General features: G+C 39.6%; 1 pseudogene; it reads left to right on the forward strand.

Annotated features, from left to right (window-relative positions):
- Positions 1-7,523: 7,523 nt before the first annotated feature.
- Positions 7,524-15,225, forward strand: part of LOC138839831 (TAF5-like RNA polymerase II p300/CBP-associated factor-associated factor 65 kDa subunit 5L) — a 40,798-nt pseudogene continuing 33,096 nt past the window's right edge.

Consider the following 15,225-nt stretch of genomic DNA (forward strand, 5'->3'; position numbering starts at 1 on the left):
TCCCATCTCCCTCCCCATTCTCTCCCCCCACAACACGTGCCAAAGTTGTAAAGTTCATTTTCCACATAACGTCTTGTACATCTCATTGTTGCAATGGGTCCACCTGTATTCCTACTTAAACAATTTGTTTTTTCCCTTCCCCGCCACAAATTATATCAACATCAAATACAGTGAAAACAGGGATTATACCGTGGGGGAGGGACATACAAAGCAACAAAGAAATATCTTATAAATAAGTTAGAAACAATAACAAGAAAGAAAAAAACATTTGAGTCTTGTGTTGGAGTTCATTTCACTTAAAATCAACTTATCTGAACATTTCTGCTTGTCTCAGACATATACTAGTTACTGCAAATAAGGGAAACCATGGGACTTATGTTTTTTGGACCTGGCTTACTTCACTTAATATAATTTTTTCCAAGTGTTTCCATTTCCTAACAAATGGGGCAATGTCATTCTTTCTGATAGAGGCATAGAATTCCATTGTGTATATATACCACATTTTCTTGACGCATTCATCTACTGAGGGCATCTGGGTTGGTTCTATATCTTAGCTATGGTAAATAATGCTGCAATAAACATAGTTGTGCTGGTAGCTTTAGTAAGGTCTTATTTATGATCATTTGGGTAAATGCCCAAAAGTGGGATTGCTGGGTCATAGGGGAGCTCTATGAGAAGTCTTTTGAGGAAACTCCATACTGCTTTCCAAAGTGGTTGAACAAGTTTACACTCCCACCAACAATGCAGTAAGGTTCCCTTCTGTTCACATCCCCTCCAGAATCTGTTAGAGTTCGTGATTACAGCCATTCTAACTTGGGTGAGGTGGTATCTCAATGTTGTTTTGATTTGCATTTCTTTTATGGCTAGGAAGGTTAAGCATTTCTTCATTTATCTATTGGCCATCCTTCTTTCCTCTTCAGAGAAGTTTCTCTTTAAGTCTTTAGCCCACTTATTTATTGGGCAGTTGTTTCTTTGAGGATTTGTTGTTGGGGGATTTACTTTTTTGAGTTCCAAGTATATTTTAGATATGAGACCCTTGTCCATTGTATGGCTAGTGAAGATCTTCTCCTAATCCATGAGCTTTCCATTGATCTTGCTAGCTATGTCCTTTGGCATGCAGAAGCTCTACAATTTCATGCAATCCCATTTGTCCAACCTTTCTTTGATTTGTTGTGCTTCTGGGTCTCTATTAAGAAAATTTCAGCCTGTGCCAAAGAGACCTACTCCTATTCCTTCCTGTAATGTTTTCAGGGTGTTTGCTTTGACTCCAAGGTCTTTGATCCATTTGGAGTTGATTCTGGTGCAGGGTGATATATAAAGATCTAGCTTTAGTTTTCTACAAGTGATTAACCAATTTTTCCAGCACCATTTACTCAAGATGCTGTCTTTCTTCCATTCTATTTTTTTAGCTCCCTTATCGAAGATTAGATGGCTATAGGTCTGTGGGTTGATTTCTGAGTTTTCAATTCTATTCCATTGGCCCTGAGGTCTGGTCTTGTGCCAGTACTAAGCTGTTTTTATTACTATGTAATAGAATTTGAAATTTGGTATTGATATTCCTCCAGCTGTGTTCTTTCTGTTAAGGATTGTTTATGCTATTTGGAGTTCCATATGAATTTTTGGATTGCCTCTTCTATTTCCTTGAAGAATGAGGTTGGAATATTGATAGGTTGAATTTGTAGATAGCCTTGGGAAGTATTGCCATTTTCATGATGTTGATCTTTCCAATTCAGGAGCATGGGAGGTTTTTCCACTTTCCAAGTTTTATTTTGATTTCCTTTTTCAGGTTTTTAAAGTTTTCATCATAGAGGTCCTTCACTTCTTTGGTTAAGTGAATTCCTAGGTATTTTATTTTTTTGTGGGGCTATAACGAATGGGGTTACTTTCCTAATTTCAGCCACACTTTTCTCACTGTTGGCATACAAAAAAGCCATTGATTTTTGAGGGTTAATTTTATACCCTGCTACTTTGCCAAAGTTTTGAATCAGCTTGAGTAATTTGGGAGTGGAGTCCATGGGATTCTTTAAATATAAAATCATGTCATCTGCAAAGAGGGAGAGTTTTACTTCATCTTTCCCTATTTGGATCCCTTTTATGTTTGCATCTTGTCTTATTGCTGTAGCTAGGAATTCTAATACTAAATTGAGAAGTGGAGAAAGTGGACATCCTTGTCTCATTGCTGAGTTAAGAGGAAATGGCTTTAGTTTTTCACCATTAAGTAAAATGCTGACTGTAGGTTTGTCATATAAAGCCTTTATTGTATTGAGAAATGTTCCCTGGATTCCTAGTTTTTGCAGAACCTTCATCATAAAGGGTGTTTGATCTTGTCAAATGCTTTTTCTGCATCTATTGAGATAACCATGTGGTTCTTATCCTTGCTCTTGTTGATGTGATGAATTATATTAATAGCTTTGTGTATATTGAACCAGCTTTGCATCTCTGAAATGAATCCTGTTTGATCGTGGTGTATGATTTTTTGGATGAATTGTTGAAGTCGATTGGCCAAAATTTTGTTGAGAAGTTTTGCATCAATGTTCCTCAAAGAAATGGGTGTATAGTTCTCTTTCTTTGATGAGTCCCTGCCTGGTTTTGGGATGAGGGTTATGATGGCTTCATAGAATGAGTTTGGTAGTGAACTTTCTCTTTCAATTTCATTGAAGAGTTGGAGGATTATTGGTGTGAGCTCTGCTTTGAAGGCCTCGTGGAATTCCGCTGTAAATCCATCTGGTCCTTGGCTTTTCTTAGATGGGAGGTCTCTTATTGCTGTTTCTATTTCAGTGCTTGATATGGGCCTGTTAAGATGGTTTAATTAATCTTGGTTTAGTTTTGGCATGTCGATATTTGTTAGGAAAAGGTCCATTTCTGCCAAGTTCTCAAACTTATTAGCATAAAGGTGTGAGACGTATTCCCTTATAATTTTCTGAATCTTGGTTGTTTCTGTGGTGATGTTTCCATTCTCATCTCTGAGTTTATTTATTTCGATGTGTTCTCTTCTTTTTCTGATAAGATTTGCTAAGGGTCTGTTAATTTTGTTAATGTTTTCGAAGAACCAACTCTTTGGTTTGTTGGTTCTTTCTATGGTTTTTTTTTTTTTTTTGGATTCTAATTCGTTTAATTCTGATTTAATTTTTTTATTGTTAAAATACCATACAGAGGGGTTACAATTACATGGGCAAGGTAATGGGTACATTTCTTATCAAGCATTGTTGACTCCTCCTTTGTTTCCCCGTTTTGCCCCCACCCCATCCCCCCAAAGTTGTAAAGTTAATTTTAATTATTTCTTTCCATCTACTGGATTGGGGTTTATCTTGCTGCTCTTTTTCTTTTTTTTTCTTTTTTCTTTTTATTTTTTGTGAACATACTGTAGAGGGGTTACAATTACATGGGCAAGATAACGAGTACATTTTGGGCTTAGATGTCTCATTAAATTGTTGGTTTCAGATCTCTCCAACTTGTTGATGTAGGAACTCAGAGCTATAAACTTGCCTCTGAGTACTGCCTTTGCTGTGTTCAGAGGAGCTGGTAATTTGTGTGTTCTTTTTTGTTGAATATCATGAACATTTGAATTTTCTTTCTGATCTCTTCCATGACCCACTGGTAATTGAGCAGTGTGTTGTTCAGCCTCCATGTGTTACAGGACTTTCTTTGGTGGCTTTTGATGTTGAGTTCTAATTTTATTCCCTATCGGTCTGGAGAATGCAAGATATAACTTCAATATTTCTGAATTTAGACAAGTTTGCTTTGTGGCCTAAAATGTGGTCTATTTTAGAAAATGTTCCATGTGCTGCTGAGAAAAATGTGTATTCTGATGCTACTGGATGAAATATTTGGTAGATGTCTGTTAAATCTAGTTGATCTATGCAGTTGTTTAGATCTGCAGTTTCTTTGTTGAGTTTTTGCCAAATTGATCTATTTAGTGGGGATAGTGCTGTGTTAAAGTCCCAACAATTAATGTCTTTGGATCTATGTGAGATTTGAAGGAAAGTGGTGTTTCTTGGATAAATTTGGATGCTCTGTTGTTTGGCAAATAGATGTTTAGAATTGTAATATCCTCCTGAAGGAGATATGCCTTCATTAGTATGGAGTGACCTCCTTTATCTCTTCTCACTAATTTTAATTTGAAGTCTATTTTATCTGATATTAGGATTGCAACTCCTACCTATTTATGGAGGCCATTTGCTTTGAAGATTTTGTTCCAGCCTTTCACTTTCAAAATGTGTTTGTTTTTATGGGCAAGGTGTGTATCCTGAAGGCAGCAGGTAGAAGGATCTTGCTTTTTAATCTAATTATACATTCTATGTCTCATAATTGGACAGAAGTCTGTTAATGTTGAGAGTTAGGACTGAGAGGTGTTTGGGATTTCCTGCCATGTTATCCACTTTCTTGGGGACTGTGGTAACTGGGTTCTTCCTATGGTTCTTGGATTCCCAGTTTAAGTGTGGTTTCTGGCCTTTATTGTGGTCTTGTTGGTTTTCTATGTGCAGGACATCTTTAAGTATCTTTTGGAGCGCTGGTTTGGTGGAGATATATTATTTTAATTTTTCTTTGCTATGGAAGGTTTTTATTTGATCTTCAGTTATGAAGGAGAGTTTAGCTGGGTACAGTATTCTTGGTTGATTGTTGTTTGTCTTTAGGGCATGGCATACATCATTCCAGGCTCTTCTTGCTTTAATTGTCTCTGCTGAGAAATCTGAGGTGATTCTAATTGGTTTCCCTTTATAGGTGATTGATCTTTTCTCCTTGACAGCTTTAAGGATCTTTCCCTTGGTCTGAATTGATCCTGTGCTGTTTATAATGTGACTGTGGGATGTCCTGTTCTGCTCTGGTCTATTTGGGGTTCTAAAAGCTTCTTGTACCTGAATAGGCTATCTTTTTGCATGTTTGGGAAGTTCTCTGCTAGGATCCTGTTAAAGAAATTTCCTAGACCATTAACTTTTGTCTCTAGGTGCTTCTCTACCCCCATTATCCTCAGATTAGGCCTTCTGAGGTTGTCTTCCAAATGTTGAATAGAGCTATCATATTTCTTGGATTTGTCTTGGATAGTTGTATTTTCTTTCTCTATAATATCTAGGCTGTCTTGAATCCCTGAGATTCTATCTTCTGCATGATCTAACCTACCGTCAAGTCTTTCTACTTTGTTTTTTATTTCTTTTCCTTCTAATTGGTCGGCTTTGATGGCTTCCAATTCTTTGTTGGAGCTTTTAGATCTTGTATGAACTTCTTTACTTCCTTAATTTGGTGTTCCGTGCTTATTCTCAAATCACTTAGTTGATTGGTTATGTTTTCCTTGGACTCCCATTCCTTCTGTCGGGCTCCATTCAGCATTCCCTTCGTGGTCTCCCTTAATTCTTTCAGCTCTGTGTTCATTGATTCTATGAATGCCTCTATTGATCTTTGTCTATTCTCATCCCACTCTCTCAATTCCTGTATTACACTTTGATTAGCTTCCTCACGTTCATGCAATTGCTGTTTTTCTCTTTGACTTTTCTCAGCCTGCTCATGCAATTCCTTTATTTCTCTTTGACTGTTCTCAATCTGCTCATGCAATTCCTGTATCAATCTTTGATTAGCTTCCTCACTCTCACATGATTCCTGTATTAATCTTTGGTTTGCCTCTTCTCACTCCCTATCACGCTCACACTGAGTCCTTTGAAGGTTTTCAGTCTTTTCATTCACTATGTTTACCAGTAGTGTTTGTAGAGCTTTTTGGGAACTCTCCTCTGGATTATTCATTAACTGTTCTGTCACCTGACTATCATGAGTGGGAGTTGAAATAACCAGACTTGCCATTTTTCTTGTGATTTTCCGGCTTGTTCTGTCCATTTGTATGAAAGTAACATCAATTTTGTGCTAGAACACTATTTTAAGGCAAGCATCAACCAAAGTCGTGTAGTTGCACAGTCAAAATAGCTGCAGAAACAATCTAGTTCAACAGATACTATCTATTCAACATCAAAAAACTATGGTTTAATGCACTAAGAACAGCAAAGAAGAATTTGGCAAACCAAAAATTATTAGGTTTAGGGAGAAATGTGGGGAAAAATAGGATTAGAGGGATGTGGAGAGGTAAAAGGAGAGTGAATTTAACCAAGTCCTAATCTCAGAGAGGGAAATGGATTGGACAGAATGATAGGAGAGAGATTAAAAAAAACAAGAAAGAATGGAAAAACAAAAATTTAAATTTAAAATGTGAAACACTTAAAAATTATGTAAGATAAAGAAATGATATTGAGAGAAGAATAGGATGAGAGGAGGGGAGGTATAGAAAGGAGACATGAAAAACTAAAAGTAAAAATTCTTAAAATTAGTTACTTGAAAATTATATAGGTATAAAGAGATAATACTGCTATTAAAGAATTTAAGCCTAAGAAGTTGTGAATTGGGTAATAAATTTCTGGATTAAATGTCTACCCAATTGGGTATAAGGTCTAATAATTGGCAATGGGTATATATCTGGTAATGAGCAGAATAGCAATTAAGTCACACAAAAAAGAAAGAAAAAAATGAAAAGAATAAAAAAGAACCAAAAGATAAGAAGAGATTTTTTAAAAAGCACACACACACATAAATTCCTAAAATAAAAATTATGAGAGAAAAAAATTAATAGAAAACAATTTATAAAAAAAATTAAAAAGTAAAAAGTACAAAAAAGAGTTCTTTGGCTTTTGGGGGGGAAGTGGGGAATGGGAAGATCCTGTATCTCCCCTGTGTCCATAACCAGTCTCTTGGTGGAGTCTCTGGTCTGCTTGTGGTGTTTGGTTTTCCTGTGGCTTGATTGGTTTCTTAAGTCTGTTTGAGCAGGCAGAAAAATGCTCTGCATTACCCAGGATTTTGTGATCCTCTTCCTAGGCTACTTCAGTGGGAGGGAGATCTGCTTTGAGTATCACAAAAGAGGGAGATGGCTGTTTCCTCTAGTTTGGAGATGCTGTGATGAGGCTAGGTTCTGGGTAAGGTAGAGGCCTTTCAGCAGACAGTAGCTTTTCCCTGAGGAGCTAGCTCCTGTGACACTCACAGAGCCCAGCCTGGAGCCATTCTCAGGGTTTATGTTTACTGAATTTCAATTGATTGTCTAGGCTGCTTAGGGAGGGGCAGCCTCTGTCTCTGTTTAACCAGAGGAAAAAAATGTCACTCCTTTGGGGGTGGATCTTTCTCTGCCTGAGCTGGGTGACTTTTCCCTGGGTGGAGCTGAGCCTGGCAGGTCAGGTCAGGTTCCTGTGACCTGCTAAATGACTCTTGTTTTCTTCCAAGGCCTGAGCTGGAACTAGCTGCTCAGCAGGGCCTTTTTCAGTATCAAAGATGGAGATTTCCAGTGATGGGGGAGGGGCGGCCTTCCCTCTGTTCCCTGAGAAGGAGTCAGGATGCCAGGATTGTACTCACACCCGAGTCTTAGTTCCTGGGCCGCGTCTTATCTGCAGGATGAAGATATCTGCTCCTTGTCAGTTCTTGCTGGTGTTGAGCAGAATCTGCTCACCCGCGGTGTCTGGTGCCTTTGTCTCAGACTCTCTCTTGTAGGTATAGCAGCTATGGCCGCCGCCACTGCTGCTGCTGCCGCCACCACAGCCAGGGCTACCGGCAAGTGCTCAGATCTGTCTCCTTGCCTCCTGGATTTTCCCTCTCTGGCCAAATTCTCTGTACCGTGATGGTACATTTGGTGTGATTCTCTAGCCTAGGACTGTTCACTGGAACACTAAAACTGCTTTCTATGCAAGAGCTTGTTTAGCCTCCAGCTTCTCCTCCGCCATCTTCCTCTGAACCCCCTAGATTCTTCTTAAGACATAAAACAGGTCTTAATAAGTACATGAAAACTGAAATAATTTCCTATATTTTATCAGATCACAATGAAATACAGATAGAAATAAATAACTAGAGAAACTGTAGAAATAACTGAACACATGAACTCAAATATTCTCTCTGGAATGCTTAGGGGTCATCAATGTGATAAAAGATTTTAATCAAAACAATTCTAGAATCAAATGAAAATGAACAGAATAAAAATTTGTGACACTATAAAGAAATGCTAAGGCTGGGAACTGGTGGCTCACTCTGTAATCCTAGCTACTCAAAAGGCTGAGATCTGAGGACAAACATTCCAAAGCTAGCCTGAGCAGGAAAGGGTATGAGGTTCTTATCTCCAATTGACCACCAAAAACCCAGAAGTAGTGTTGTTGCTCAAGTGATAGAGCACTACCCTTGAAAACAAAAACTAAAAGACAGTGCCTGGGCCCTGAGTTCAAGCCCCAATACCTACATGTGCCATACCTACCTTAAAAGAAATGCTAAGAAAAAAACTGCAGCTATGAGTACTTTCAATAAATAATCACAGAGGTCTTAAATAAAGAACATAATTATGTCCCGCAAGCTTTTAGAAAAACTAGAATGAGCCAAACAAAAAAGCAGCATATAAGAAAATAATAAAGATTAGAACAGAAATTAACAAAATGGAACTAACAGAGCAATACAAAGCATCAATGAAACAAAAAGGTCTTTTGAAAATTTTATAAGATTGAAAAAATCCTCAGCTAAACTATACATAAAAATAGGAAGATTCAAAATGATAAACTTGGAGACAAAAAGGGTCTATCAAGCCAGGTACAAGTGTTGGCTCACACCTGTTATCCTGTTATTCAGGATAACAGCTTGTTAGCCTGTTATTCAGGATAACAGCTTGTTAGCCTGTTATTCAGGAGGCTGAGATCTGAGGATCATGGTTAGAAGCCAGTCCATGCAGCAATGTCTGTGAGACTCTTATCTCCACTAAACTACCAGAAAAGCTGGAAGTAGAGCTGTGGCTCAAGCAGTAGATCATTAGCCCTTGAGCAAAAGAAGCTCAAGAACAGTGGCCAGGCTCTGAGTTCAAGCCACAGAACTGGCATTCAAAACAGGGCGGTCTATTAAGAAAAAAACAATATCCAGGTGCTGGGTGCTTGTGACTTAGGCCTATAACCCTAGCTACTCAAGAGGCTGAGATCTGATTGTCAGGATTTGAAGCTAGACCAGGCAGGAAAGTCTGTGAGATTCTTATCTCCAATTAACTATAAGAAACCCAGAAGTGGAACTGTGGCTGGAGAGCTAACCTTGAGGAAAAAAGCTCAGGGACAGTGCCTAAGTCCTTAGTTTAAGTCCCACAGCAGACAAAAAAAAAATGGAACTCACAGAATCAATAGAGAATACTGTAAAAACTTATACTAAACTGGAAAATGTAAAAGAAACTGATGAATTTCTAGATGTATATGACATACCAAATTGAATGAAGACAATAAAAAACACTTAACAATGATATTAAGAGCATAATAACGGGTCTCACAACAACAACAACAACAACCAAGAACTGGATATATTCACTGATAAATTTTTCATTATCTTTAAAGAACCAACAGCAGGGAAGCCTGTGCCAGTTTTGCTCAGGGGCATCTATGCAGGGAAGACCCAGCCCACAAATGGAACGATCTTCACATGGCCTGATCACCTGTTTTGGTCTGTACTGGACTCAGGGAAGTGTGGGTGGTGACCTACCCTGCCCTTTGGCAGTGAGTCATACCCCTGCCTTCCATCGATTGTGATTCTGGCATCCAGAGGTTAAGAAATGTGAGCCTACTGATCAGATCCAAGTTGTGATGTCCAGCTACTTCAAACATGGCAATTCATGAACTCTGATAATTCCTTAAAGCATAGCCATTAGGCCTGGGAATGTGGCTTAGTAGTAGAGTGCTTGCTTAGCATGTGAAGCCTTGGGTTTGGTTCCTCAGTACCACATAAACAGAAAAAGCTGGAAGTGGTGCTGGGGCTGAAGTAGTAGAGTGCTTGCCTTGAACATAAGAGGCTCAGGGACAGTGTCCAGGTCCTGAGTCTAAGTCCCAGGATTGGCTAAAAAAGCACAGTCATTAGATGTCACTGACTGCTGAGCAGATAGCTGCCAACCTCAGAGTCCAGTTGGAATCTGGTCCTGCCAACATAGTGTGTGCAGCCACTTGCCAGGCAGAAACCCAGCAGTATGAAGTACAGTTTGGACAACTACTGAGTTTTCACACCCATTCTTATTCCCAGCACAGTCATGAAGTGATGCCTCTCTTCTATCTCCCTCCCCTCATCCCTTGTCTACCTCCACCTTAATCTGGTCCAACACAGCCCAAAGAGCACAGTGGAAAGCTTTACAGTCACTTCCATGGAATGTTTCTGCAGAATGCAAGCCAGAAGGATGCTATGGAGCAGCTGCAGACCACACAGACAATCTAGGACATTCTGTCCAACTTCTAGCTTTGAGCATTCCTAGACAATAAGTATGTGGTCAGTCTCCAAGAAGCCAATAGCTACAAGTACCTTTACTATTCCCAAAGCAATAACACTGCCCTGTGCAAGATCTTTACCAAGCACATCAACCTGGATGTGCAACCTGTTAAAAGGATGGACTAAGAGCTCTATACCAGTGGCAACTCCTCCCACAACGAGAGCAGCAGCCTGAAACCCCCAGAGTTGCCCACTTCTATTCTGCAGAATGAGGCTGCCGTGGAGGTCTTGGCAGGGGAGTCATGAGGTCTGTCAGGGATAGGCCTCCTCTCACTTCCATCTGCTTCTATGCCTTCTATAACACAGAGCAGCTGTTAAACACGGCAGAAATCTCCCCTGATAACAAACTGCTTGTTGCTAGATTTGACAGCTCCTGCATCAAGCACCATAAGTTGTGCAATTTGTGGTCCAAGATACTGAAGTCAGAGCCCCATTACATGGATGCATCCTGCAACCACCTGGCTTTTGATACTCTGGAGGTGGAGGAAGAGAAACAGTGTAGGCACAGAGATGACGATATGGTAGGGGCACTGTGGACCAGTATATAGCATGTGGTTCTTTTCAGACAGCTCCAGGTTGTTGTCTTTTTCTGAAGACACATTATCAGATACTGGGATCTTGAAAGTTTCACCAACACTGTACCAAAAACAAACCTACCATGTGTGGGACCTGGACATCAGCCAATATAGCCTGTGTTTCACCAGTGGCTCCCATGACTGCACCTCCAGACTGTGATCCTTGGATTGGAAGTACCCCACTGAGGATATTTGAAGGGCATCTGACAGATGTGGACTATGTCATATCTCACACTATCTCAAACTACTTGTTCATAGGGTCAACCAACAAGACTGCCAGGCTGCAGAGTGCCCAGCAGGGGAATTCTGTGTGGCTCTTTACCAGTCATGGCAGCCCTGTACACTCTCTTGCCTTTGTCCTCATGGCAAGTACTTAGTATCTGCAGATGAGGACAACCGTTGAAGCTGTGAGACTTGACCTCTGGGACCTTTTTAAAGAATTAAAAACTGGATGCTGGTGGCTCACACATGTAATCCCACCCATTAAGAGGCTGAGATCTGAGGATCATGGTTCAAAACCAACCCAGGTAGGGAAGTTTATGATATTCTTTTTTTTTTTTTGGTGGGGGGTCCAGTCGTGGGGCCTGAACTCTGGGCCTGGGTGCTGTCCCTCAGCTCTTCAGCTCAAGGCTAGCGCTCTACCACTTGAGCCACAGCACCACTTCTGACTTTTTTCTTTTTGGTTATGGGGTGCTGAGGAATCAAACCCAGGGCCTCATGAATGCAAGGCAAGCTCTCTACCACTGAGCCACCGTCCCTGCCCCAGGAAGTTTATTATATTCTTATCTCCCATTGACCACCAAAAAGTCAAAAGTGGAGCTGAAGCTCAAATGATAGTGATAGCTTTGAGCACAACTGCTCAAGAACAGTACCCAGGCCCTGAGTTCAAGAGCAGGAATAGCACAAAACAACAACAAAAAAGAAATTGAGAGGCTACATGGACAACATAACTAGCTTGACCTTCAGCCCAGATAGTGACCTAGTGGTCACCTCTGCCTCCATAGACAACTCTATGATGTCTGGGACATCAGGAATACATACTGCAGTGTGTTTGCTATAATTTCTCCAGTGAGGTTATGGGTGTATACACTACACAAATGAACAATGTCCTGGGTGTGCAGTTCATGGCATGCAATCTCCCCCTAGTGACTGGAATCACACAGGAAAACCAGGAACACTGATTTTTTTATTTTAGTGGCTGTGGACTAGCAAGGCCTAGAAAGCCTCTGGCATACAGAAACTAAATCACTGATTGTGGAAGAGCTCTTCCTTTCCTCCTGAGCACTTATTGTTCAGTACTATGGAAAGAATGATGCTTGAACCCTTGCTTAGAACTAAAGATCAATTGCAAGTTCTCAGAAAACCTGCCTGATCTCATCTTCTCATCTGCCTCTTGTCTTCTCCCTGGCAGGTTTGGCTGGGATAGCTGCAGAGGACTTCTTGGAGCAGCTAAGGCTGGCCATGCCACATGGAAGAAGGCTGGGACAGCAAATAGAAAGGAAGGGATGATCTTGGCAAAGTCTTTCCTTTTTCCAAAGAACAGAGAACAGAGGTGTGTGTGTGTGTGTGTGTGTGTGTGTGTGTGTGTGTGTGTGTGTGTGTGTGTGTGTGTGTGTGTGTGTGTGTGTACTAGTATTTTACAGCTTCAACTCAGGGCCTAGCTGCTGTCTTTAAGCAGTTGCACTCAAAGCTAGAACTTTATCATTTGAGTCACACCTTCACTTCCAGCTTTTGATGGTTACTTGGAGATAAGCATCTCACATACTTTCCTGCATGAGCTGCCTTTGAACCATGATCCTTGGAACTTAGCCTGAGTAGCTAGGATTACAGGCATGAGACACCAACATCCAGTTCTAGGATTTATTATTATTATTATTAGAGAGAAGAGGAAACCTCACCCTGGCAAAGAGGACTTTCGATATTTTTCTTTCATATTTGACCCCTGGCACTGGCTATGCTATTGGAATTTTAGGGCTCCGGGAACTCAGAGCATTTGTGGGCTCAGTGTATGAGAAGAAAGGGAAATCCTGGGTATAGATTGATCATGCTAGAGGACTTTTTTCTGGAAGTGGGTAGGTGAGTTAACTAACATTGGGCTGTTGCAGTGGTGGTGAAAAATATTCTATTCTTGGCTGCATATCTGTCAGGTAGAATTTTCTCCCCTGAAGAGAAAGAGTAGGACTGGCTGAAGATGTAGCTCAGTAGTAGAGCACTTGCGTAGCACAAATAAGGCCCTGAGTTTATTCCTAGCGTGAGCAAAAGATAAAAGGATTATTCTAAAATAATTTGGTATTAATCACAGATAAATATAGCAATGTTGGATTTCTAAATGAACATTTACTCCGAAGTGTGGTTCTCAGTGCCTTTTGCTCCTGTGCTTATCTGTTCCCACCCTACACTATAATACATGTCTGATAAACACCTTCTGAATGAATTATGCACAAACATGCACATCAGACCATGCTTTATTTTTTAAAATATATTTTTATTGTGAAAATACTGTACACAGGGGTAAGATAATGAGCACATTTCTTATCAAGCATTGTAGCCTCCTGCTTTGTTTCCCCTTCCCGTCCCTTCGTATCTTCCGCCCAACCCCCAACCCCTATCCTCCCCCACCAAAGTTGTAAAGTTTGTTTTTCGACATAACGACTTGTACATCTCATCAGACCATGCTTTAAAGGCAAAGCAAGTTCTAATGTGTAAGAAAAAGATGGAATATTTCTGTATTCTGAAAGTTATTTTGTATTTTGCTTTTTATTTTTAATATATATTTTTATTGTAAAGATACTGTACAAAGGGGTTACAGTTACATGAGTAAGGTAATGAGTACATTTCCTATCCAGCATCGTTACACCGTTTGTTTTTCCCCTACCATCCCTTCCCTCCCCACCTCCCCAACTTTCCCTACCCCCAGAAGCTGTAAAGTTCATTTTCAACATAGTATCTTGTACATGTCATTGTTACAGTGGGTCAACCTGTACCCTTATTTCAGCATTTTGTTATTTCCCTTCCTCTCCCCAAATTAGAAAAATGTATATACAAGATGCAGGGCACTGGAATAAAATACAGTGAAAACAGAGGTTATACCATGGGGGAAGAACATACAAAAGAAACAAAAAAAATCACACAGTATACATTATAAGTACATTAAAAACAACAGCAACAAAGAGCTCTTTTGTCCCTATGTTGGAGTTCATTTCACTTAGCATCATCTTATATGGTCATATGTATATAGCTTTTGATCTTTTCTCCTTGTACTAAACATATGCTAGTTATTGCAAATAAGGGAAAGCATGAGACGTATGTTTCTTTGGGCCTGGCTTACTTCACTTAATATGATTTTTTTCCAAATCTTTATATTTCCTAACAAATGGGGTGGTGTCATTATTTCTGATGGAGGCATAAAATTCATATATATATATATATATATATATATATGTATATCACATTTTCTTGATCCATTCATCTAATGAGGAGCATCTGGGTTGGTTTTATATCTTAGTTACAGTGAATAATGCTGTGACAAACATAGTTGTGCTGGTAGCTTTAGTGTAGCCTTGTTTGTGATTGTTTCAGTAAATGCCCAAAAGTGAGGTTGCTGGGTCATAGGGGAGTTCTATGTGGAGTCTTTTGAGGAACCTCCATACTGCTTTCCAGAGTGGTTGAACAAGTTTACACTCCCACCAACAATGCAATAGGGTTCCCTTTTAGCCACATCCCCTCCAGCATCTGTTGTTATTAGAGTTCTTGATTATAGCCCTTCTAACTGGGTGAGGTGGAATCTCAATGTTGTTTTGGTTTGCATTTCTTTTATGGCTAGAGAAGTTAAGCATTTCTTCATGTGTCTATTGACCATTCTTATTTCCTCTTCAGAGAAGTCTCTTTTCAAGTCTTTAGCCCACTTATTAATCAGCGGTTTCTTTTAAACTAAAATCAACAACCCATTTAAAATGTAATAACTATGATCAATTTAGTATCATTCCATGGATGCAAGTGTTGGTCAACATAAGCAAATCAATATAACACATTACAAAACATAACAAAGAGGAAAATCCGCGTGATCATTGCAATAGATGCAGAAAAAGCCTTTGACAAAATTCAACATTTTTCATGATAAAACCCCCAAAGATACAAGAGAAGGAACATATCTCATCATAATCAAGCCTGTATCTGGCAAGTGTATAGCCAACACTACAGTAAATGGGAAAAAACAAAGTATTTCTTTTAAGATCAAGAATGAGACAAAAGTGTCCAGAATTTCCATTTAATTGTAGTACTTGAATTATTATCTAGGACATGAAGGAAAGTGAAGAAATAAAAGAGATGCAGTAAGAAAGGAAGAATTGAAATTATCCATATTTGC

This window comes from Dipodomys merriami, unplaced genomic scaffold, assembly GCF_024711535.1.
Source record: "Dipodomys merriami isolate MVZ:Mamm:240054 unplaced genomic scaffold, mDipMer1.0.p SCAF_3, whole genome shotgun sequence".
Classification (NCBI taxonomy): domain Eukaryota; kingdom Metazoa; phylum Chordata; class Mammalia; order Rodentia; family Heteromyidae; genus Dipodomys; species Dipodomys merriami.